The 23117-nt window shown below is 48.6% G+C and overlaps 1 protein-coding gene across 2 annotated transcripts in view; it reads left to right on the top strand.

Moving 5' to 3' along the window:
• LOC141257388 (calpain-8-like) overlaps positions 1-23117 on the top strand; it is a 260656-nt gene that overhangs the window by 95681 nt on the left and 141858 nt on the right. The gene's annotated exons all lie outside the window — the stretch shown is intronic.

The following is a 23117-nucleotide window of genomic DNA, read 5'->3' as shown; positions in this document are numbered from 1 at the left end:
GATTACGTGCCCGCAACACCCGGGTACTGCGTGCCTGAAGAAAAGTGCAAGTTTACCTCAAGAAGAAGTCTCCTGCCGGTTCCGGAGGGTCCCCGCCATCGGACCCCATCACCAGTCGATTCCAGCCGGTTGTCCGCCATTAACAACTTTTTCCCGCCATCTGCAGAGTTTCCCGCCACTGGGAAGCGATTCCCGCCATTTCCAAAGGTTTCCCGCCTTGGAAGAGCGGACGCCATTATGGGCGTGCCAGAGGGTGGCGAGAGGCCACCTCCCATCGTGGGCCAGGACCGAAAATGGCGCCAAAAGTGGAAACCGCCCCCACCAACAGAGACTGTGATGCTAGAGGTGTCTGTCAGCGTGAAAGAACCGCCCCTGGAGCTGACAGTCACCCAGTGGCCCCGGGACCGCCCTCGAAGTGGGAGGAGACGAAAGAAAAGAACGAAGATGGGTGCCGCCTGGAGCAGTCTGGAGCGAGCGCACCCGGAGGCAGGAAGCCTGGAGAAGAGTAGCAGAGAAGCTCACCCGGAGATGGCGAGAGAGCAGAGCAGCACCGGCCCGCTGGCCAGGAGCCTGCTGGAAGAAGAGCAGAGCAGCACCGACCCGTTGGTCAGGAGCCTGCTGGAAACCACGACCCCACTAGGCCTAGTGGAGGTCCTTGCACAGCTCCCCCGAGACCGGGAGTGTGCACAGACTGCCCTGGAGGGCCTCGCACGGAGGATGGCCCGGGTACAGCGAGAGACATTGGCGGAGTGGAGCCGAGAGATGGCCCAGCAAACCAAGACCCGGAGCACGCCAGCCAAGATGAGGAGACAGACCGCCTCTGAGGATGGCGCGGGAGGACCCAAGGCCGGAGACGGCGCCAAGAAGGGAGCCGAACGCATGGAGGCAGGTAAAGGGGACGTATATACCCCAAATCAGGACACCGCTTGCCTGCCCCAGCTCCCCGTCGCAGAGCCCGAAAGTCCCCCTGCTGTGCCCGAAAACGCCATGTCACCGACGCAGACTAGGCCCCAACCGGAAGCCGCCGCCGCGACCCCTGTGACGTCACACGCACCGACCCCGAGCGTGACCAAGCAGGAAGTACCACCAGCCTGGTCGCAGGGCCTAGAATTCCCGGGCGTCGCATCACCAACAGCGCCCCCTACCTCCGCGGAGCCTCCGGCCTGGCCGCAAGGCCAGGTAGCCCAGGGCGCCGCCGTCCTAACGGTGCCCTTCACCTTCCAGGTACCCCAGGCCTGGCTGCAAGGCCTGGGCAACCCGGGCGCCACCACCACCGCGCCCGCACCCGTAAAACCAAGGGTGCCGCGTCTGGGAGAGGACTTGTTTGCCCAGCACACGTGGCCGGACGGGCAGCCTTTCATCTGGCCCCAGGAATATTATGGACTGGAGCGCCAGAGGAGGGTTGGGGCCATGTGTGCACCCCTGATTCCGGCTCCGAAGCCCGTGATAAGGATCTCGCCCCCGCTTGAGGAGACCCAATTTGAGTGGGACCCTACCGGAGAAGACCTAATGGGGTTCACTCAGGAAACCAGGGCAGCTGCAGCGGAGCGTGCTGAGTGTTGCCGACAGCAGCTCGAGGAGTTTGCGAGGGAGCGGAGAGAGAGGCGGGTCCGGGAACAACAGGCCCAAATAAGGAGCGCCGAGCAGAAGAGCCGAACCAGGAGGGACCCCCGTGCAGCGCACAGTCCCCGCACCACCGGGACTGTAATAAAGTTTAACCTGCAGCACGGGTGGGGCTTCATCAGAGACAACAACACCCCCGGCGACGTCTTTGTCACGCGCAGAGATGTGGAGTCCCATCTGCCGGAGGGGCACAGAGGTCGTGACCTTTACATCGGGGACGAGGTCACCTTTACCCGGCACAAGTGTGCCAAAGGACCTTACGCCCTCCATGTGCATCGCCTGACAGAAGAGGAGCTGCGATGTGAGGAGGAAGAGCAAGAGGATCCGGACGGGTCTGAAGCTGAGATCCCCAAAGAAGGAGCAGGAGGAAGACGTTGTTGGGTACAGCGGAGCAGGTGCTGTAAATAGTTACCCGATCGGGGTATAAAGAAACTGTTACTGCAAATATAGTCCCCGTTGGGACCAGCTGAGTGAACTGTTTACCCGTTTACCCTTAATCCCACAGGCTGAGGACTGTGAGCAGCCATTCCCTTTCCCTCCTTAACTGGCCGAGGACTGAGAGCGGCCATACCCTTGTACATAGTTGCGCTTCCTAAAGCGCCCCCTACCGGTTTTATAGGAAAACCATTTTTCTAGAAAGACTGTCGCACTGTACCCGGTCACACGTTGCACAGTAACCGGAGGAGGAGCCAGAGGCGACGAGAAAGTTTTATATATATAATGTTTTATATATTTTATATGTTTATGAAAAATTTTGTATGTTTTTGGTGTTATGTCTTACAGCCCGAGGACGTGCTGTGATTTACCAGGGGGGAATGTAGCACCCTGAGGATTCGGCTGCTACAGGGGTATTGCACCTCAACCCAGAGGTGTGATATTCCACTCCCGGGTAAGGATGGAGTGTGGAACTGAGCTCGGTAGGCTGCATGCACTACATACATCCCATTTCCGAGGAACAGGCCGACGGTACTCCCACTTAGAAATGTGCAGGTACGACCGAGTCTGTTCCTGGCTGGAGTGGGAGGGGGGTGGTACATCCCAAGTAGTGTAGGGGCAGATAGGGGGAGCAGCCTGGGTAAAGATAGGAGCTCATTGGGTGCTGGTCACCTGAGCTCACACATAGAGGGTGTATATAAGGTGGGCACCATCAAAGAACAGGGTGAGTCAGCCACAGTCAGTCAGGCTGTGAGCCTTTGCAGAGAGAAGTCAGAGGAGCAGAGCAGCCCCAGAGAGAGAGAGAGGAGAAGAGAGAGAGAGACCCAGAGGGGGAAACTGAAGAAAAGGACTCCAAGAACCCAACTTAAATCCCCGGGTGAAGAGTCGGCACAGGGTACCGGAACCCAAGCTGGTGGGGGCAAAAACACTCCCCAGCCAGAGACCGGAGACCGTGGGCAGCGTTTGCCACGGTCACCCACCACATCCACCAAGAAGGCATACCACGTGGAGGGTCAGGGAACCCGAGGCCAAGGGTCTCCCAACAGAAGGCCCGAGGGAGCTGGACCTGGGTGGATCAATAGTGGGGACGGCCAGAGAAAGGACAGAAGGAGAGCTCAGGGTCACGCTCCGGACTTGCTTGGGGGTTGGCTGGATCCAGGACCTGGTGGATGCAGCACGGCTCGGGAGGTCACTTGAAGCTGGAGTGACCGGAACATCAGCAGTGAGTAAATACCCTTAACTGCATAACCCGACTCTGTCTTCATTACCATCTATGCTGCACCACCACAACCCCCATCCTCTGCACCTGACCCCCTGAGGCTATACCCCACCCGTTGGGGGTTATATCATCACAAGCTGCACCTACACCATCAGCCTCAGCGGACCCTGCTGCAGCGGCGGCCATAGTGACCGCAATACAACGGGTGGCGTAGTCGACAAAAAGAACTTAGTAACATCAGTAAGGACTGCCACATACAACTGAGTTTGACACCCTGGGCACGGACCGGGTCACAGCCACTCGGAGACTACAACCCCCATCTGATCCGGCTCCGGGTATTCCCTTAAAGAATATGGCCCAGGGGGCGCGTCACTTACATCTACAAACCAAGCATTAATCTCATATGTGTAATATATGCGGTTAATGCCGCTGGTCTACTAAATCATGCCCATAGAGATAAGAGTGCTCTGTCTCTCCTACAGCGTGTATGTTCTGACTGTGTGCGGGTGGTCTGCTTACAATCACTGTTGTTTGTTACAGAGATTCAGCGTGCGGTTAACTGCCAGTTTGTTTCATTAGCTTAAGCACATGGAGGTCAGAGCACACTATCTCCCCCGCAGCGTTCTTACTTTGGTCACGTGCAGTTAATCTGCACGCGGTCAGTGCCGCTTTATGTATTAAGCCGGCAAAGTAGAGATTGGAGTGAGATAACGACGGCACACAGCATGACAGAGAGTGGTATATGGATCTTGGAGTGTGTCACCACATTAAGAATATTAGGATAAACGACCTTGACGCGTGTTTCGCCGGGGTTACCGGCTTTTTCTAAGGGCGGGATCGTCCGCCTTCTCAGGATTCTTATACCTCCTGTCAAGATTGACAGGTCTAACAGCCAATCGGAGCGTCCACATACCTGCATTACCAGAAAGATAAAATGACTCCAAATAAATGCAGGAATTATAGAAATAGTGGTAAAATTCCAAGTTTTATCCCACATTCGTGGGTTGGCTGATAGTGTGCCTGAGAGGCTATGCATTACAATAATAATAAGATGAAATATTGCTATATATATAAACCTATCAGATTGAGAAGATGGTATACACACTAACCATCAGTTGTATTTAGGGGGATTTTTTTGCAAGCCCCTAGTACTCTCTCACATTTTCTGTGATAATTGGCATAAATTCCTCAGTAAATATTAATGGGACCAATCCTTTCATTCTTCACCTACAATACAACATGAGGAGAATGAATAGGAAGTAAAATACATAGAAATATTTTGATAGATTTATTCATAATGTTTCGACTATTACATTTGGGACAAAGTGCCCAGATGCATCATTGTTTTCAAAGGACAAATGGACACATATCAGTTTATTCTGAAACAAGGGGGATTCTTTAAAGACACACAGCTTTCTACCCTAAAACCAGGGACATATGGAAAAATCACTAGTCAGGGTATAAAAAGACATCATAGGAAACAACCAAAATTAAAATTTCCGTTTAGCCCATGTGGATTAACCGTATTTAAACGGAATATCCATTGGCTTTCCATTTTCAGCAGCGACTGGTCCAAATCTCCACCCCTAATATCCAGTCGGTGCTGAAAAATTGCCCACCCTTTCAGATCTTTCCATCGTAGATTATGTGCATGTTTAACCCCTTTCCAACCCATGACGTCTTAGTACGCACATTTGCGTACCCCCCGTTCAGTGAGGGCTGCTGCGCTGAGCCCTCACTGAACCGAGCACATGTCAGCTGATTCTTACAGCTGACATGTGCCCGCAACAGCCGCGGGTGGAATCGCGATCCACCCGCGGCTGTTAACATGTTAAATGCCGCTGTCAATCTGCGACAGCGGCATTTAACGCACGCTTCCGGGTTGCGCGTCGTAAGGCCCGCCCATCGGCGACCCCGTCACATGATGGCGGGTCACTGATGGGTGGGCATGACAACCCAGGGTCTGCACCAGACGCCTGTGGTTGTCATGATCTGGTCGCTATGAGCGCCACCTAGTGGTCGGAGCTCATAGCACTGGACCATTTCTGCTGCATGCAGGGGATCTGCTCGTCCCCTGTATGTAGCAGAGATGATCAGACAATTGCTGCTTCTAGTCTCCTATGGAGACTATTGAAGCATGCAGTAAGTAAAAAAAAAAAGTTTTTAAAAATATAAAAAAAATTAAAAAAATATAAAAGTTTAAATCACCCCCCTTTCACCCCATTCAAAATAAAATATATAAAAAAAAACCCTACATAGACATATTTGGTATCGCCACGTTCAGAATCGCCCCATCTATCAATATAAAAAAAGAATTAATCCGATCGGTAAACGGTGTAACGAGAAAAAAATTCTAAACGCCAGAATTAAGTTTTTTGGTCGCTGCAAAATTGCAATAAAATGCAATAACGGGCGATCAAAACATTGGATCTACCCCAAAATGTTATCAATAAAAATGTCAGCCTGATGCGCAAAAAATAAGCCCTCACCCAGCCCCAGATCACGAAAAATGGAGACGCTACAGGTCTCGGAAAATGGTGCTATTTTTTTTTTTTACCAAATTTTGGAATTTTTTTTCACCACTTAAATATAAAAGAACCTATACATGTTTGGTGTCTACGAACTCGTAATGACCTGGACAATAAGAGTGGCAGGTCAGTTTTAGCATTCAGTGAACGTGGTAAAAAATAAAAATAAAAAACAACTGTTGTATTGCACTTTTTTTGCAATTTTACAGCACTTGGAAATTTTTCCCCGTTTTACCGTACACGATATGGTAAAACTAGTAATGGCGTTGAAAATTACAACTCGTCCCGCAAAAAATAAGCCCTGACACGGCCATATTGACCAAAAAATATAAACGCTATGGCTCTGGGAACAAGGGGAGCAAAAAACAAAAAAGCAAAAACGACAAAACCCAAGGTTGCGAAAGGGTTAAAGTGCCTGGCGATGGGAGTGGGAACAAAATTATTTTTTTTTTTCTACATGTTTGTTCGTCCTTGACAAAGTTAGTGATACTCCTAATATGTTCTCTAATGCGTGTTCTCAGATCTCTAGTTGTCTTTCTTACATATCTGAGTCCGCATGTGAACTCCAAACAATAAATTACACCAACAGAAGAGCAGTTTAGATGTTGATGTATGATAAAAAAAATTTCCGAAAGCGTCCCAAAAGGATTTAATAGGAGTCAGAATTTGACAGGCCTTGCATAACATGCAGGGGAAAAAACCCGGATCCCTTACATTTGCAGCCCTATTATTACGTTTGAAGTGGCTCGAGACCAGGATATTAGAAATAGATGTGGTTTTCCGATATCCTATTGAGGCCTTCGGTGTAAGATGTCAGTCAAGATCACTATCAGATTTTAATACCCCCCAATGTTTATTGAAGATTGTTATGGGGTCGGTTGTGGATAACTATATTAAAATGGAACACAACCAAACCCGGGGTCCGCAACGCAGCCTGGTGGACTGCAGCCGAACACCTTCCGGGTAAGAAGGCAAAACCAAACTTAAATGATAAACCCTCCGTGTTACAGCACATGGTAACGGGTATAGCGGCACACTCTATCTCCGTAAACTGCACGGGAGAAGAGCGTCCATACGGGTTCCTACTAAGTAATAAACCCTTTCGTGTTACAGCACACGGACATGCTCAGTCCGATGCCATTTGGACTTAGGCTGCCGGAGCCCAGACTCCCTCCGCAACCTATACTTCATATTACTGGGCACGATCACCTGAGATACAACTTGTACCTCTCGTGCACTGGCTAGGCGCTGGGACTGATGGTGATGCTGAGCAGCATCAGCCCTGGCTGAACCAGAATGGGAGACCACAGAATCCACTGATGATTCAGAACCCATTTCTGATCCAGCAAGCGCCCGTCCCCTAACAGAAGATATTGGTCATAACTTGCCAATCTTGATGGTATTTGGTTATAAATCTCAGCTTGTCATCCTGATCTCGATTTTTCGGGATCAAAAGGTCTTTCCTCTCCGTTCTTAAGGCAATATTGTATGCCTTTTTAATTGTTTGTTTAGAATAATTTCTCTCAGAAAGTCTCTTCCTCAATTCCGCTGCTCTCAATTTGAATCCTTCAAAGGTGGAACAGTTGCGGTGTAACCGCAAGAATTCCCCCTTAGGAATAGCTCTGATGGTTAATGGTGCATGTGCACTTCTAGCATCCAAGATGCTGTTTATGGCGGTCTCCTTTCTGTATAGATGTTTGGATCTTGTTGTCCAGGTCTCTGTATATCACAATGTAACGGGTCTGGGAGGTGGAACCTCTGAGCTACTATACAAAGGGGCAGTCCTTGTAAGGAAGCGAGTGGCTCCCAGGGAAGGCAGGCAGGCAGTCACGGCAAGTGACAGGGACAGTCTCTGGGTAGATGGGCAGGAGGTCACGGCAAGTGACGGGGACAGTCTCTTGACAGGCAGGTGGTCACGGCAAGTGACAGCAGGATAAGAGTCTCTAAACAGGCAGATGGTCACGGCAAGTGACAGCAGGATAAGAGTCTCTAGACAGGCAGGTGGTCACGGCAAGTGACAGCAGGATGAGTCTCCAAACAGGCAGGTGGTCACGGCAAGTGACAGCAGGATAAGAGTCTCTAGACAGGCAGGTGGTCACGGCAAGTGACGGCGGAGCCTCCAGGTAGGCTAGCAGGCGGGTAGCAGGTGAGCGCTCCCAGGTGAGCAGGTAAGAGTCTTAGCTGGCAGGCAGGTGGTCACGGCAAGTGACGGCGGAGCCTCCGGGTAGGCCAGCAGGCGGGTAGCAGGTGAGCGCTCCCAGGTGAGCAGGTAGGAGTCTCTGAGCTGGCAGGCAGGTATCAGGCAGGTATCTGGCAGGTGCTTCCTGGTCCACAGGCGGACTGGACCATAGACAGACTGGCGGATGCAGGGAGACAGACTGTCGGACCGAAGGCAAGGCAAGCTGGTAGACAGGACTGTAAGTCAAACTGGCAACGGGACCTGAGGGCTGAAGCAGAGGTGAGAGGCTTTGCAACAACTTTGCTTGGGCACCTCCATTTTGGAGGAGGTGCCTTATATATGGGAGGTCCACCGGCAATTGGCCGGGGACACCTTAGAACGGCGCGCGCGGCCCCTTTAAGAGAGAGGGAGCGCGCGCGCGCCCTAAGCACAGTGTCCAGGAAGCAGCGCGCGCTGCCAGCAGCGCTGGAGGAGGACACCGAGGACGGAGCAGGGAGGTGAGGGGAACGGCGTCTCTGCCTAGCAGGAGGCAGAGACGCCGACGCTACAGTACCCCCCCCTTTAGGCCCCCCCTTTTTTAGGCCAGAGAGAAATTTATCAAGGATGAGCGGGGCATGGATGATCTCCCGGGGCTCCCACGTTCTCTCCTCAGGACCAAACCCCTTCCAATCCACTAGAAAAAAGGTCTTTCCTCTTACCCTTTTGGTGGCCAGAATGCTCTCTACCTCAAATTCGTTTTCAGCGGAAACCGGAGCAGGAGGCGTACCTGTAGACTTGGAAAAATAGTTAAAAACCACGGGTTTGAGGAGAGATACATGGAAGGAGTTGGGGATCCGCAAGTTGGCCAGGAGTTTCAATTTATAGGCCACCGGGTTCATTTGTTTGCTAACTTCCAGTGGGCCGATGAACCGAGGCCCTAAATTGTAGGAAGGAATCTTGAGCCGGACATATTTGGACGAGAACCAGACTTTATCTCCAGGACGGAATTGGGGCGGATCCAGACGTCTTTTGTCAGCCTGTTTCTTTATCCGCTCGGAGGACTGAAGAAGTGCGGATCTGGTACTCTCCCAAATGGAGGAGAATTCGTTAACAAGAGACTCCGCGGCTGGATTGTCCACCGAGGCGGAGACGGGAAACGGGATCTGAGGATGTTGACCGTAGACTATAAAAAACGGGGATTTGGAGGAAGATTCGCTCTCGTGATTATTATAGGAAAATTTGGCCCACGGTAAAAGATCCACCCAGTCGAAATGGTGGGCATTAACAAAGTGCCGGAGGTAACTGGTTAAAATTTGGTTGATCTGCTCTACTTGACCATTGGACTGTGGGTGATAAGCAGAGGAGAAGTCCAAGGTGACCCCCAGCAGTTTACACATGGCTCTCCAGAAGCGAGTGGTGAACTGAACTCCTCAATCGGATATGATGTGGAGAGGAAGACCATGAAGACGGAAAATATGATGGATAAAGTCTTTAGCCAACTCAGATGCAGACGGAAGACCCGGCAGGGGAATGAAGTGAGTCATCTTAGAGAAGCGGTCAGCGACCACCCAAATGACCGCACAACCAGCAGAGACAGGGAGATCCGTAATAAAATCCATGGCTATATTCTGCCACGGGGCAGCAGGTATGGGAAGAGGCAGGAGGCGGCCGGCTGGCAGATGTCTAGGAACCTTGTTGCGGGCGCAGGACGCACAGGCTGAGACAAAGTCTATTAGGTCCTTGTGCAGGGTAGGCCACCAGTAATGCCGGGTAATAAGCTGGAGGGTCTTTTTCTGGCCAGCATGGCCAGCTAGCTTAGACGAATGTCCCCAGTGTATGACCTTCTCACGATCAGGTACTGTTACGAACGTCTTACCGGGTGGAAGACGATTTAGATCCATGGGAGCCACCTGCATTACCTTGGCGGGGTTGATGATGTGCTTTGGCTCCTCCTCTAGATCGGAGAACAAAAAGGATTGGGACAAGGCATCAGCTTTGATATTTTTGTCTGCCGGGCGAAAATGAAGAATGAAATCAAAGCGGGCGAAGAACAAGGACCACCGGGCTTGGCGCGGGTTAAGTCTTTGGGCACTCTGGAGGTAAGCCAAGTTTTTGTGATCCGTGTAAATTATTACCGGGTGAAGAGCCCCCTCGAGCAGGTAACGCCACTCCTCCAGTGCCAACTTAATGGCTAACAATTCTCGGTCTCCTATAGAATAATTGCGCTCAGATGAGAAGAGTTTGGAGAAGAAGCCGCAGGTTACCATTCTTCCGGATGACGCCTTTTGGGTGAGCACCGCTCCGGCTCCGGAGGAGGAAGCGTCTACTTCTAAGAAGAATTGTTTGTTGCTGTCCGGACTGTGCAGCACAGGAGCGGAGGAGAAAGCTTGTTTCAAAGAAAGGAAGGCCTCTTCTGCCTCAGGCGGCCACTCTTTGGGATTAGCGCCCTTACGGGTGAGCGCAGAGATAGGGGCAGTCCGGGAAGAGAAGTGCGGAATGAAGAGGCGGTAGTAGTTGGCGAAGCCCAGGAACCGCTGAATAGCCTTCAACCCCTCCGGTCGGGGCCACTTCCGGATGGCAGAAAGTTTCTCAGGATCCATTCGTAGGCCGGTCTGAGAGATGATGTAGCCCAGAAATGGAAGTGAGGTCTGCTCAAAGAGGCACTTCTCAAATTTTGCGTAGAGGTGGTTCTGCCTGAGCCTGAGCAGGACCTGACGAACGTCCCTCCGGTGTGTGGGAAGATACGGAGAGAAGACCAAGATGTCGTCCAGGTACACCACCACGCAGGAGTAGAGAAGGTCACGGAAGATGTCATTGACCAACTCTTGAAAGACGGCGGGAGCATTACAGAGACTGAAGGGCATTACGAGGTATTCATAGTGGCCGTCCCGGGTGTTGAATGCCGTCTTCCATTCATCCCCCTGACGGATACGGACCAGGTTATATGCCCCACGGAGATCCAGCTTGGTTAAGATTCTAGCACCCCTCAGTCGGTCAAATAATTCAGGAATGAGCGGAAGGGGGTATTTATTCTTCACCGTGATCTGGTTAAGGCCTCTATAGTCTATACAGGGACGGAGCGAGCCGTCCTTCTTTTTAACGAAGAAGAAGCCTGCTCCTGCCGGGGAGATAGATTTCTGGATAAATCCCCGGGCCAGATTCTCCTCGATATATTCAGACATGGACCGGGTCTCAGCAGCGGACAAAGGGTAAATACGCCCTCGGGGAGGAGTAGCGCCGGGTACCAGGTCAATCGGGCAATCGTATGGTCTATGAGAAGGTAATGTCTCTGCTTCTTTTTTGTTAAAGACATCAGCATAAGACCAATAGGGAACCGGTAGGCCGGGTAGATTGGCTGGGGTAGGAGAAGGATGGGCAGGACGAACGGGAACTAAACAAGTCTTATGGCAGTCTTGTCCCCAGTGAAGGACTTCTCTGGTATGCCAATCAAGCACGGGTGCATGTCTCTGGAGCCAGGGTAGGCCAAGCAAAAGGGCGTGAGAGAGTCCAGGTAGAACATAGAAGAAGATGCTCTCAGAGTGCAGCATTCCCACCTGCAGAGTTATGGGTTCGATGATGAGTTGGATGGGATGCGGTAAGAGACACCCATCCACGGAGGTGACAGATAAGGGTTCAGTCAGAGGTTTGGTGGGAATGCGATATTTCTCTACCAGAGACTGAGAAATGAGATTTCCGGCAGCTCCAGAATCAAGTTGAGCTAGTTCAAAGTAACGGTTCTCCCCGCAGATGATAGAGACTGACAGCATCAGAGATGGAGAGGGTTTATTCTTGTCTAGGACGACCTCTCTGAGCGATCCTAGACACAGGCGTTTCCCGACCTCTCCGGGCAGGAACGGATCCGGTGCTCTTTACTGCCACAGTAGAAACAGCTCCCCTCGGCCCGGCGGGACTCTTGACGGGTTTTGACCATCTTGGTCTGGTCGACCTGCATGGGCTCTGGTGAGTGCGCCTGAGGAGTTACAGAGGGAGTGATGGGATTCTGGAAGGTAGGAGCAAGACGAGGAAACCTCCTCTCACGGGTGACCTCTTTGGTATGCTCCTGGAACCGGATGTCAAGTGTTATTAAGTCATCGAGAGTGGTAGGAATGTCCCGACCGGCAAGTTCATCTTTAATCCGGCCGGATAGGCCTTCCCAGAAGACGGACACCAGGCCTCGTTATCCCAGGCAAGCTCGGAAGCAAGGGTACGAAACCGTATGGCATATTGGCCCACGGTGAGACTCCCTTGGCGGAGGCATAGCAGAGAGGAGGCGGATGAGGTCTTTCGTCCTGGTTCATCGAAGACTTTCCGGAAAGCCGTGAGAAAGGCTGGCAGGTTGGACACCAGGGAATCTCCTCTCTCCCATAGAGGATTGAGCCAAGCCAGTGCCTCCCCAGTGCGATGGGACATGATTAAGGCCACTTTGGCTCGGTTGGTGGTGAACTGGTGTGCCAAAAGTTCGAAGTGCAGGGTGCACTGGTTAATGAAGCCCCGTGCCAGGCCGAGGTCTCCACCAAAACGAGGCGGGGCGGAAAGGCGGGGACCAGGAAAGGATGCCATGGTATTGATGGGCAGCGCCGCTGCCAGAGTAGTAGTTGTGCGAGTGGAAGCAGCTCCCGATAAGGCAGTCAGTGTGTCCAGGCGGGAGTTAAAACTACGCAGGTGGCCGAAGATGGAGTCCTGTTGGGACCTCTGATGGGATAGTTCATGACATAAGTCTGAGAGCGAGGGAGCTTGGGTGCCACCGGGTTCCATGGCCCGAGCAAACTGTAACGGATCTGGGAGATGGAACCTCTGAGCTACTATACAAAACGGCAGTCATTGTAAAGAAGCGGGTGGCTCCCAGGGAAGGCAGGCAGGCAGTCACGGCAAGTGACAGGGACAGTCTCTGGGTAGACGGACAGGAGGTCACGGCAAGTGACGGGGACAGTCTCTTGACAGGCAGGTGGTCACGGCAAGTGACAGCAGGATAAGAGTCTCTAGACAGGCAGGGGGTCACGGCAAGTGACAGCAGGATAAGAGTCTCTAGACAGGCAGGTGGTCACGGCAAGTGACGGCGGAGCCTCCAGGTAGGCTAGCAGGCGGGTAGCAGGTGAGCGCTCCCAGGTGAGCAGGTAAGAGTCTCTTAGCTGGCAGGCAGGTGGTCATGGCGAGTAATGGCCGAGCCTCGGGGTAGGCCAGCAGGCGGGTAGCAGGTGAGCGCTCCCAGGTGAGCAGGTAGGAGTCTCTGAGCTGGCAGGCAGGTAGCAGGCAGGTATCAGGCAGGTATCTGGCAGGTGCTTCCTGGTCCGCAGGCGGACTGGTCCATAGACAGACTGGCGGATGCAGGGAGACATACTGTCGGACCGAAGGCAAGGCAAGCAGGTAGACAGGACTGTAAGTCAGACTGGCAACGGGACCTGAGGGCTGAAGCAGAGGTGAGAGGCTTTGCAACAACTTTGCTCGGGCACCTCCATTTTGGAGGAGGTGCCTTATATATGGGAGATCCACCGGCAATTGGCCGGGGACCCCTTAGGACGGCGCGTGGGGCCCCTTTAAGAGAGAGGGAGCGCGCGCCCTAAGCACAGTGCCCGTGAAGCAGCGCACGCTGCCAGCAGCGCGGGAGGAGGACGCCGAGGACGGAGCAGGGAGGTGAGGGGAACGGCATCTCTGCCTAGCAGGAGGCAGAGACGCCGACGCTACACATAATATCCAAAAATGGAATATGATCCCTATGGAAAGAGAGAGTTAGCTTCAAATTAAGTTGGTTATCGTTGAGGATGTTGACAAAATTGGTTAGGGTATCTGCTGTGCCCTTGCAGATAATAAGGATATCATCTATGTAGCGTTTGTACATTACAATCTGGTCTACATAGGTAGACATATTCTCTGCAAAGACGAACTCTTCTTCCCACCATCCCAAATATAAATTTGCGAAAGTCGGTGCGACCGCCACTCCCATTGCGGTCCCCCGCGTTTGTAGGTAGAAGCGTCCGTCAAAAACAAAATAATTCCTTTTAAGGATGAACTTCAAGAGAGAGAGAATAAAGTCTTTTCGTATTGGATCAAGGTCATAATTTCTTGATAAATAAAAATCAACGGCCTTACATCCTCTATCCTGATCTATACACGTGTATAAACTTTCGACATCACATGTCACAAGAAATTCTTGCTGGTCAATTTTACTGCCCTCAAGTTCTTGTAGAACTTGCATGGTGTCTTTGGTATAGGAGGGAAGATCATAAACATATCCTCTTAATTCCTGATCTACCCATTGATTGGCTTTTTCAGTCAGGTTACCTATACCAGAGACAATGGGTCTTCCTGGTGGATTCCCAAGGTCTTTATGGACCTTGGGTAGCATGTAAAATGTTGCTACTCTTGGATGTTTCACCGTCAGGAAGTCCCTCTCACGTTTTGTGATAGCTCCACTGTCCAGTCCCTGGGTTATTAAATTAGTAAATTCTTCCAGGAACTGGTTAGTGGGATCGCTCCAAAGTGATCTATAGCAGTCTTTGTTGGTAAGTTGTCTCTTGGCTTCTTGGATATATTTATCCTGCGGCCAGATAACAATATTACCACCTTTGTCACTGGACTTGAAGACGACATCCTCCATTTGTTTAAGTTCGTCAATAATTCTTCTATCTCCAAGAGCAGGGCTTAGTTGGGAATTTCCATCTGGCAAAGCCAAGATATCCTTTGTGACCAGATCCACAAAGACTTTCACTGCAGGGCAGGTCTGTAATGTCGGCATATTGGTAGATTTTGGCTTAAGGATCTTCTTTTTCCATTTAGAGCATAGTGTGTTTTCATTCTCTAGTTCCCCTACTTGGTTCTCTGTGTCTAATTCTTCCAAAATCTCTAACGTCCTCAATTCCTGGCTCGACAAAATTGATGTAGGTTCTATTTTCTGAGAGATAGTGTCCTTACTTGCTTGATCTGAGTACAATTTGTTGAAAATTAGCTTTCTCCCAAATAAATGCAAGTCTTTAATGATATTAAACTTGTTCAAATGGGTTGGGAGGCAAAAATTCAGGCCTTTCTTCAAAATGCTTGCCTGGCAGCCTGTAACAGTATGTTTGGACAAGTTAATTACTCTTAGGGCATTCGTGTCAGCTATATCTGAGTTCCTCACTTCCTCCTGTTCTTGTTCTTGATTGAACCTCTGAATCCCCATCTGTCTCTGTCCCGTAAAAAAGGTCCTGTGGGGTTAAGGTTACTATCCTGATCTGCTCTTCTATTTCCATAGAAAGGAGGTTCAGAATCAGACTCTGACAAGTTGCTACTCTCTGCATCCGTACCAGAAAATTCGCCTCTCTGATCAACTCTTTTTTTGTTGTTATTAGTATTATAAGGTTGTTTCTTCACACGTTTTGACAGATTTTTGCTCCATTTATAAATTTCCCCTTTGGAGTAATCTGTTTTATCTCTCAGCTATTCCTAAGGGGGAATTCTTGCGGTTACGCCGCAACTGTTCCATCTTTGAATGATTCAAATTGAGAGCAGCGGAATTGAGGAAGAGACTTTCTGAGAGAAATTATTCTAAACAAACAATTAAAAAGGCATACAATATTGCCTTAAGAACGGAGAGGAAAGTCCTTTTGATCCCGAAAAATCGAGATCGGGATGACAAGCTGAGATTTATAACGGAATACCATCAAGATTGGCAAGTTATGACCAATATCTTCAATAAACATTGGGGGGTATTAAAATCTGATAGTGATCTTGACCGACATCTTACACCGAAGGCCTCAATAGGATATCGGAAAACCACATCTATTTCTAATCTCCTGGTCTCGAGCCACTTCAAACGTAATAGTAGGGCTGCAAATGTAAGGGATCCGGGTTTTTTCCCCTGCAAGTTATGCAAGGCCTGTCAAATTCTGACTCCTATTAAATCCTTTAGGGACGCTTTCGGAAATTTTTTTATCATACATCAACATCTAAACTGCTCTTCTGTTGGTGTAATTTATTGTTTGGAGTCCACATGCGGACTCAGATATGTAAGAAAGACAACTAGAGATCTGAGAACACGTATTAGAGAACATATTAGGAGTATCATAAACTTTGACAAGGACTAACAAACATGTAGAAAAAAAAAAAAAAAAAAGTTTTGTTCCCACTCCCATCGCCAAGCACTTTAAACATGCACATAATCTACGATGGAAAGATCTGAAAGGGTGGGCAATTTTTCAGCACAGACTGGATATTAGGGGTGGAGATTTGGACCAGTCCCTGCTGAAAATGGAAAGCCAATGGATATTCCGTTTAAATACGGTTAATCCACATGGGCTAAACGGAAATTTTAATTTTGGTTGTTTCCTATGATGTCTTTTTATACCCTGACTAGTGATTTTTCCATATGTCCCTGGTTTTAGGGTTGAAAGCTGTGTCTCTTTTAAGAAGCCCCCTTGTTTCAGAGTAAACTGATATGTGTCCATTTGTCCTTTGAAAACAATGATGCATCTGGGCACTTTGTCCCAAATGTATTAGTCGAAACATTATGAATAAATCTATCAAAATATTTCTATGTATTTTACTTCCTATTCATTCTCCTCATGTTGTATTGTAGGTGAAGAATGAAAGGATTGGTCCCATTAATATTTACTGAGGAATTTATGCCAATTATCACAGAAAATGTGAGAGAGTACTAGGGGCTTGCAAAAAAATCCCCTCTAAATACAACTGATGGTTAGTGTGTATACCATCTTCTCAATCTGATAGGTTTTTTATATATAGCAGTATTTCATCTTATTATTATTGTAATGCATAGCCTCTCAGGCACACAATCAGCCAACCCACGAGTGTGGGATAAAACTTGGAATTTTACCACTATTTCTATAATTCCTGCATTTATTTGGAGTCATTTTATCTTTCTGGTAATGCAGGTATGTGGACTCTCTGATTGGCTGTTACCTCCTGTCAAGATTGACAGGTCTATAAGAATCCTGAGAAGGCGGCCGATCCCGCCCTTAGAAAAAGCCGGTAACCCTGGCGAAACGCGCGTCAGGGATGTTTATCCTAATATTCTTAATGTGGTGACACACTCCAAGATCCATATACCACTCTCTGTCATGCTGTGTGCCGTCGTTATCTCACTCCAATCTCTACTTTGCCGGCTTAATACATAAAGCGGCACTGACCGCGTGCAGATTAACTGCACGTGACCTAAGTGAGAACGCTGCGGGGGAGATAGTGTGCTCTGACCTCCATGTGCTTAAGCTAATGAAACAAACTGGCAGTTAACCGCACGCTGAATCTCTGTAACAAACAACAGTGATTGTAAGCAGACCACCGGCACACAGTCAGAACATACACGCTGTAGGAGAGACAGAGCACTCATCTCTATGGGCATGATTTAGTAGACCAGCGGCATTAACCGCATATATTACCCATATGAGATTAATGCTTGGTTTGTAGATGTAAGCTCAGCCATAGTAGCTGTTGCTTTAACATCATCTGCAGCAGTGAGATCATACAAGCATAATACTTATATCTCCCTATGTAATACTGTTATTAATTTATTAACAGCTTAGAGAACATAAGAAGCCACAAGAGGTTTACTAGTGGAGAACAATTGATTATTCCCCACAATTTAACGGTATTCCATATATGGAATCAATAATAATAAAATTACTTGACAGAGAGGGTTGGGACACTTGGGATATATAACCTACAATACCCAGCCAACAATTATAGGGACATTCGCTATGGATAATTTATCTTTGTGTCTCCACATCTAAAATAGGAACTTTTGGGCCAGAACTGCTCAAAACTATATAGCAGTAGCCCTATATACATCCTTTGATGTATGATAATTCATTTATAAACAATTTTTATGAAACAAGAGTTTTTAGTTATAATAATAAAAGCTAAATTTTATTCACACATCTTTTCCTTTTCCTATACCTTTTCCAAATTATATTAGCTTCTTTTAGGCCCATTTTATTCGGTGCTTTCTTTACTCTATGAATCACATTTTCCGCCATGGCGTTGGGTATAGCAAGCGATGTTGCAATTGCATCCACCACCAGTGTCCCTGACTTGTGTTTCGTGATGACCTCACTGATTACATTATAACCCAGAATAGGATCCTCTGCCATGTTCTGATCATTGGTCACGAGAAGAGGTACAAAGCTCAATGGTGTTGCTGTTCTTTGTGGCCCTCAGTTGGAAAGTCACTTCCACCCAGCCTATGAATGGGATTTCGGTCTGGTTGACAGCTTTGCAGTGGAGTTCCACTGGTCCTAAGAGTTCTTTTAGTGACCGAAGGCAGGTATGTGGCAGGTAGCACCTTCTCTATTCTTCATTTAAAAGGCTCGCTTGGACTCCTGTGTCCCACAGTGCATTTACCAGGAGTCCATCTAGCTGGCTCTGTATAAAGCACCTTTCACTTATTGGGCTGGTGAGGCTATCTTTACTGACTGAGGAATCCTCCTCCCAGAAGTACATAGTTTGATCTCCACACTGGCCATTAAGTAACTGATGGTCCTGTCTCTCTTGCAGCTGTTGTAGATGGGAACACACTTGGGGATAGTACTGACGCAGTCGTTTTACCTCATGCGCTGTTCTGGGGTTTGGTGAGATTTGGATTTGCTTCTGGGAACCTCCTGTCTTTTAACCCAAATGACTATAACCATTGTCATTCCTTGGCATAATGTCCTTCCTCATCACATCTTAGACAGTGGACACACATCATACTCTGATTTGATGAACGGCACGCTTCCCAAGCCGAGTATCTTCTGTTTTGGAACCCACTCCTGGGTCTGATGGATACAGGTTCTGTCCTGGAACAAATCAACTTTTTCATCTCAATCAACACGGCTCGCAGTTCTCCTATTACTTCCTCCCAGTCAGCGCTGGCGGTTCTCTCTTTTGTTGATGATTTAAGGTTCCCTCTCAGAGGTGGCACTGGAGTGTCTCCATGATGATCTTCAGACTGCTCAGTGGGGGTCTCCAACTTCAGCTGACTCATTATGGTGATTTTAGGAGCAGAGCATTTCTTTAACTTCTGTTCGCTCTCTGACTCCAAACTAGCTCACTCATTCATTTTTTCAATTAGGACTTTGTCCAGAATACCAGGATCTTCTAGGTTCTGTTTCAGCTGCAAGTTGATATCTTTGTTGATTAATCCCATTCCCAATGATCTCAAGAACTTCTTCTGGACTAGTCCAGCTTCAAACTTCTCTTCCGCTTCTACATTTCTGGATGCAAACAACAATCTATCCTTCAGTTCATTCAATTGCTCTGAACAAGAAACTTTGAGGTGCTTCATTATTTTTCTGTGAGAAGTTAATGAGTCAGTGGAACAATTCTGAAGTACTCTCTTCTTTATAGTGCCCTTTTAAAATCATCTTCAGGTGTTGCAAGGTCAATTGACTCTTCATTTCTAGCATACTACGGAGTTTCAGTCCTGGGCTGATCGCTTTCACCACCCCCTCAACGATCTCATCTGGCTGGTAGCCTTACTGTAAGCCTGCATCGATCTGGTGCAACAAGCTCATATAAGACAGTCTCTCTTTCTGTTCACACTCTCTAATCTGTCCCAGGAGCTTGAATTCTTTCCTTATGATGATTTGTAGTGTTAGAGAGGACTGTCTCCCTAATTTATCTAACCCAAGCAGGTTAAAGGTCCTGTCTGAGTCTATCACCCGTTCAGAGGTTTTGGTCGATTCCTGCAGGGCTGTTGTTAGGGCTTTGAATTGTTCTTTCAATTCCTGTACTTCGGTCTGCGGATGGAGATTCCCGCTTTTGGTAATTGGTGCCGCCCCTCCATCCTCCAACTTCAACCTGGTTAGAAACTGTGTTAGCTTCTGGAGGAATGTCCCCATGACGTCTTCCCCAGCTCATCCATTTTTGCATTAATGGCAGCTAACAGTTGCCTGCTGTTGTGTGCTTTAGAAATCTGTTCTTCTGACATCTTTATAGGTTCTGCTACTGTTCTCAATTCCTCACAGGTTAACTGAAGAAGCAGCTCACTAATTCTGTCCACTTATTTCCACATCCATTGCTGCTGGTGAGTTTTCTTTAGGGCTGGTCCCCTTTAACTGGAGTAGCAGAGTTGAGTTGAGGTGCTGTGCTGTGGTGTTTTTCCAGACACTTTTCCTCTTCTCCCTCTAAACACTAATTCCTGATCAGGATTCCCTGTACGGGCCACCAATGCTACACGCATGCCACTAGGCTCAGATAAGGTCGAGACAGGTTACATGAATTCTTTGGAATCCTGGGGGAACCGTTACTCTGGGCGACCATAGACCATGTACTACAGCTTCTCTCAGGCACACAGGGGTATTGACCCTCAGGCACAGACACATAGGTTGTTTCACTTGCTGACCAGACACACTTGACAAGAGTCCTCATAAATGGTAGAACAGTAGCATTTAATAAGAAGCTGCACAGCCAGTGCAAGTTAAGTCTTATGCGCAACAGACTCCAGTGACAAACAGTACAGTTTCTTTAGCAACACAGCAGTTCACAGTCTTCCTAGTAGTACAGGGCAGCACAGTTCTAATGCAAAGGCACATTAATGAACACAGCATTCTCAACAGCACAGTTATATGGAGGAGGGGGGAGGGTTTGCTGAGGGAGATGATCCCTGTGACACCATTTCTTCCAGTCATTATCTTTCTGCCTGAGAATACTCTGCACTGCTAGTTCAGGAACTCTACCTGACCTGTGCTTAGCTTCACTCCTGACTTGAATTCTTTTCACTTGCAGGGGTGCATCTGTGAGATACAGAACACACACACCACCTTTCTCTTCGGCTCCAGCCAGACAGTAAACCACTTTCTACAATTCCCCTGGGGCTCTGCTAAAACACTCCCCTTCTCATGTGACTGTGTTAACCCCTCTAGTTCCTGGATGCTTCTGGAGCACAACACTTCCTGTCTCCTGTGCTTGTGTTAGGGTATGTGCACACGATGCAGAAATGAAGCAGAAAATTTCTGCATCATTTCTGCATCTCCCTGGCAGAAAAATCGCATGCACAATCTGCATGCGTTTTTCCTGCAGAATACATGCGGATCCACATGCGGATTCACATGCGTTTCCGCATGCAGATTGACAAGCGCTTTCCAGGTGATTTTAGCATCACCTGGAAAGTGCTTGACAACTAGGTCACACTATATAAATCCATGCAACCAGCATGGATTTATATAGTGTGACCCGAGAGAGTATATATACTTATCTCCGATGGCCCACGCTGTCCTGTTTTACACTCCTTTCTCCCGGCTGCCGGCAACTTTGAATTGAAAGACCTGCCGACGTCAGCGTCACATGACCCGTCACATGACTCTGACGTCAGCGCAGGTCCTTCAACTCACTGCAAGTGCCGGGAACCAAGCAGGAGCGCTGCGCGGGCCGACAGATGGTAAGTATATATATATTTTTTATTTTATTCTTGTTTTACAGCTTTTTTAACGGTACCTGGGTGTGGATGAGACTCTCCTCTTCTCCACACCCGGGTACCATCCGCACATTAGAACGCGCCAATAACGCAAGTACAGATGCAGTCTTGCGGAATGGGCGCGTTCTAATGCAAGTCAATGGCGGCGAAAATGCCGCGTTTCCGCAAAATTAATTGACATGCTGCGGATTTTTGAGTGCAGCGTTTACGCTGCAGAAAAATCCGCATCATGGGCACAGCACATGCGGATTTCAATTGGGGAACATTGCTGCCCTTCTACCATGCGTTTTTCATGCGTTTCCCGGGGCGTTTACGCAACTGCAAAAACGCCGCGGAAACGCATTAAATACGCATCGTGTGAACTCAGCCTTACTTCTAATAGTTGCTGAATGCTTTTAAAGCAACAGCACTACTTCTGCATGTCACACTAATATATTATACGTAGCATTAGAGAGACCACTGTCAAACAAAGGCACGTATAATGGAGCTCATTCATGAATAGATACAGTGCTGGCCAAAAGTATTGGCACCCCTGCAATTCTGTCAGATAATACTCAGTTTCTTTCTGAAAATGATTGCAATCACAAATTCTTTGGTATTATTCTCTTCATTTAATTTGTCTTCAATGAAAAAAACACAAAAAGAATTGTCCTAAAGCCAAATTGGATATAATTCCACACCAAACCTAAAAAAGGGGGTGGACAAAAGTATTGGCACCCTTTGAAAAATCATGTGATGCTTCTCTAATTCGTGTAATTAACAGCACCTGTAACTTACCTGTGGCACCTAACAGGTGTTGGCAATAACTAAATCACACTTGCAGCCAGTTAACATGGATTAAAGTTGACTCAACCTCTGTCCTGTGTCCTTGTGTGTACCACATTGAGCATGGAGAAAAGAAAGAAGACCAAAGAACTGTCTGAGGACTTGAGAAACCAAATTGTGAGGAAGCATGAGCAATCTCAAGGCTACAAGTCCATCTCCAAAGACCTGAATGTTCCTGTGTCTTCCGTGTGCAGTGTCATCAAGAAGTTTAAAGCCCATGGCACTGTGGCTAACCTCCCTAGATGTGGACGGAAAAGAAAAATTGACAAGAGATTTCAACGCAAGATTGTGCGGATGGTGGATAAAGAACCTCGACTAACTTCCAAACAAGTTCAAGCTGCCCTGCAGTCCGAGGGTACAACAGTGTCAACCCGTACTATCCAAAAGGGACCAACGATCTCCTGCAATAAAAGAAAAATAATAAAGCAACCTCATCCTTACCTTTCCATGGTTCCCACGACAGCTTCAGCTCTGCTACATCGAGATGACAGGCTGGACCGCAGCAGAACGCTGCCATCCAGCCTGTCATCCCACAGACACTGAGAAGCGCAGGCTTGCTTGCGCTGCTCAGCGTCTCTCTGTGACGACATCCAGATGAGCCGAGTTCATGTCCAATGAACTCGGCTCACCTCATGCACGTCACTGACAGCGTGGGAAAATTCTCACGCTGAAGCGCTGATTGCAGGAGAATTTTCCCACGCTGTCAGTGACGTGCATGAGGTGAGCCGAGTTCATTGGACATGACCTCGGCTCATCTGGATGCCGTCACAGCGAGACAGTGAGGAGCGCAAGCATGCCTGCGCTTCTCAGTGTCTGCGGGATGACAGACTGGATGGCAGCGTTCTGCTGCGGTCCAGCCAGTCATCTCGATGTAGCAGAGCTGAAGCTGTCGTGGGAACCATGGAAAGGTAAGGATGAGGTTGGTTTATTATTTTTCTTTTATTG

This window comes from Phyllobates terribilis, unplaced genomic scaffold (assembly GCF_046119375.1).
Source record: "Phyllobates terribilis strain yellow unplaced genomic scaffold, ASM4611937v1 Scaffold_3__8_contigs__length_932513732, whole genome shotgun sequence".
NCBI classification, from domain to species: Eukaryota; Metazoa; Chordata; class Amphibia; order Anura; family Dendrobatidae; genus Phyllobates; species Phyllobates terribilis.
This window is presented reverse-complemented; position numbering and strand designations above follow the sequence as displayed.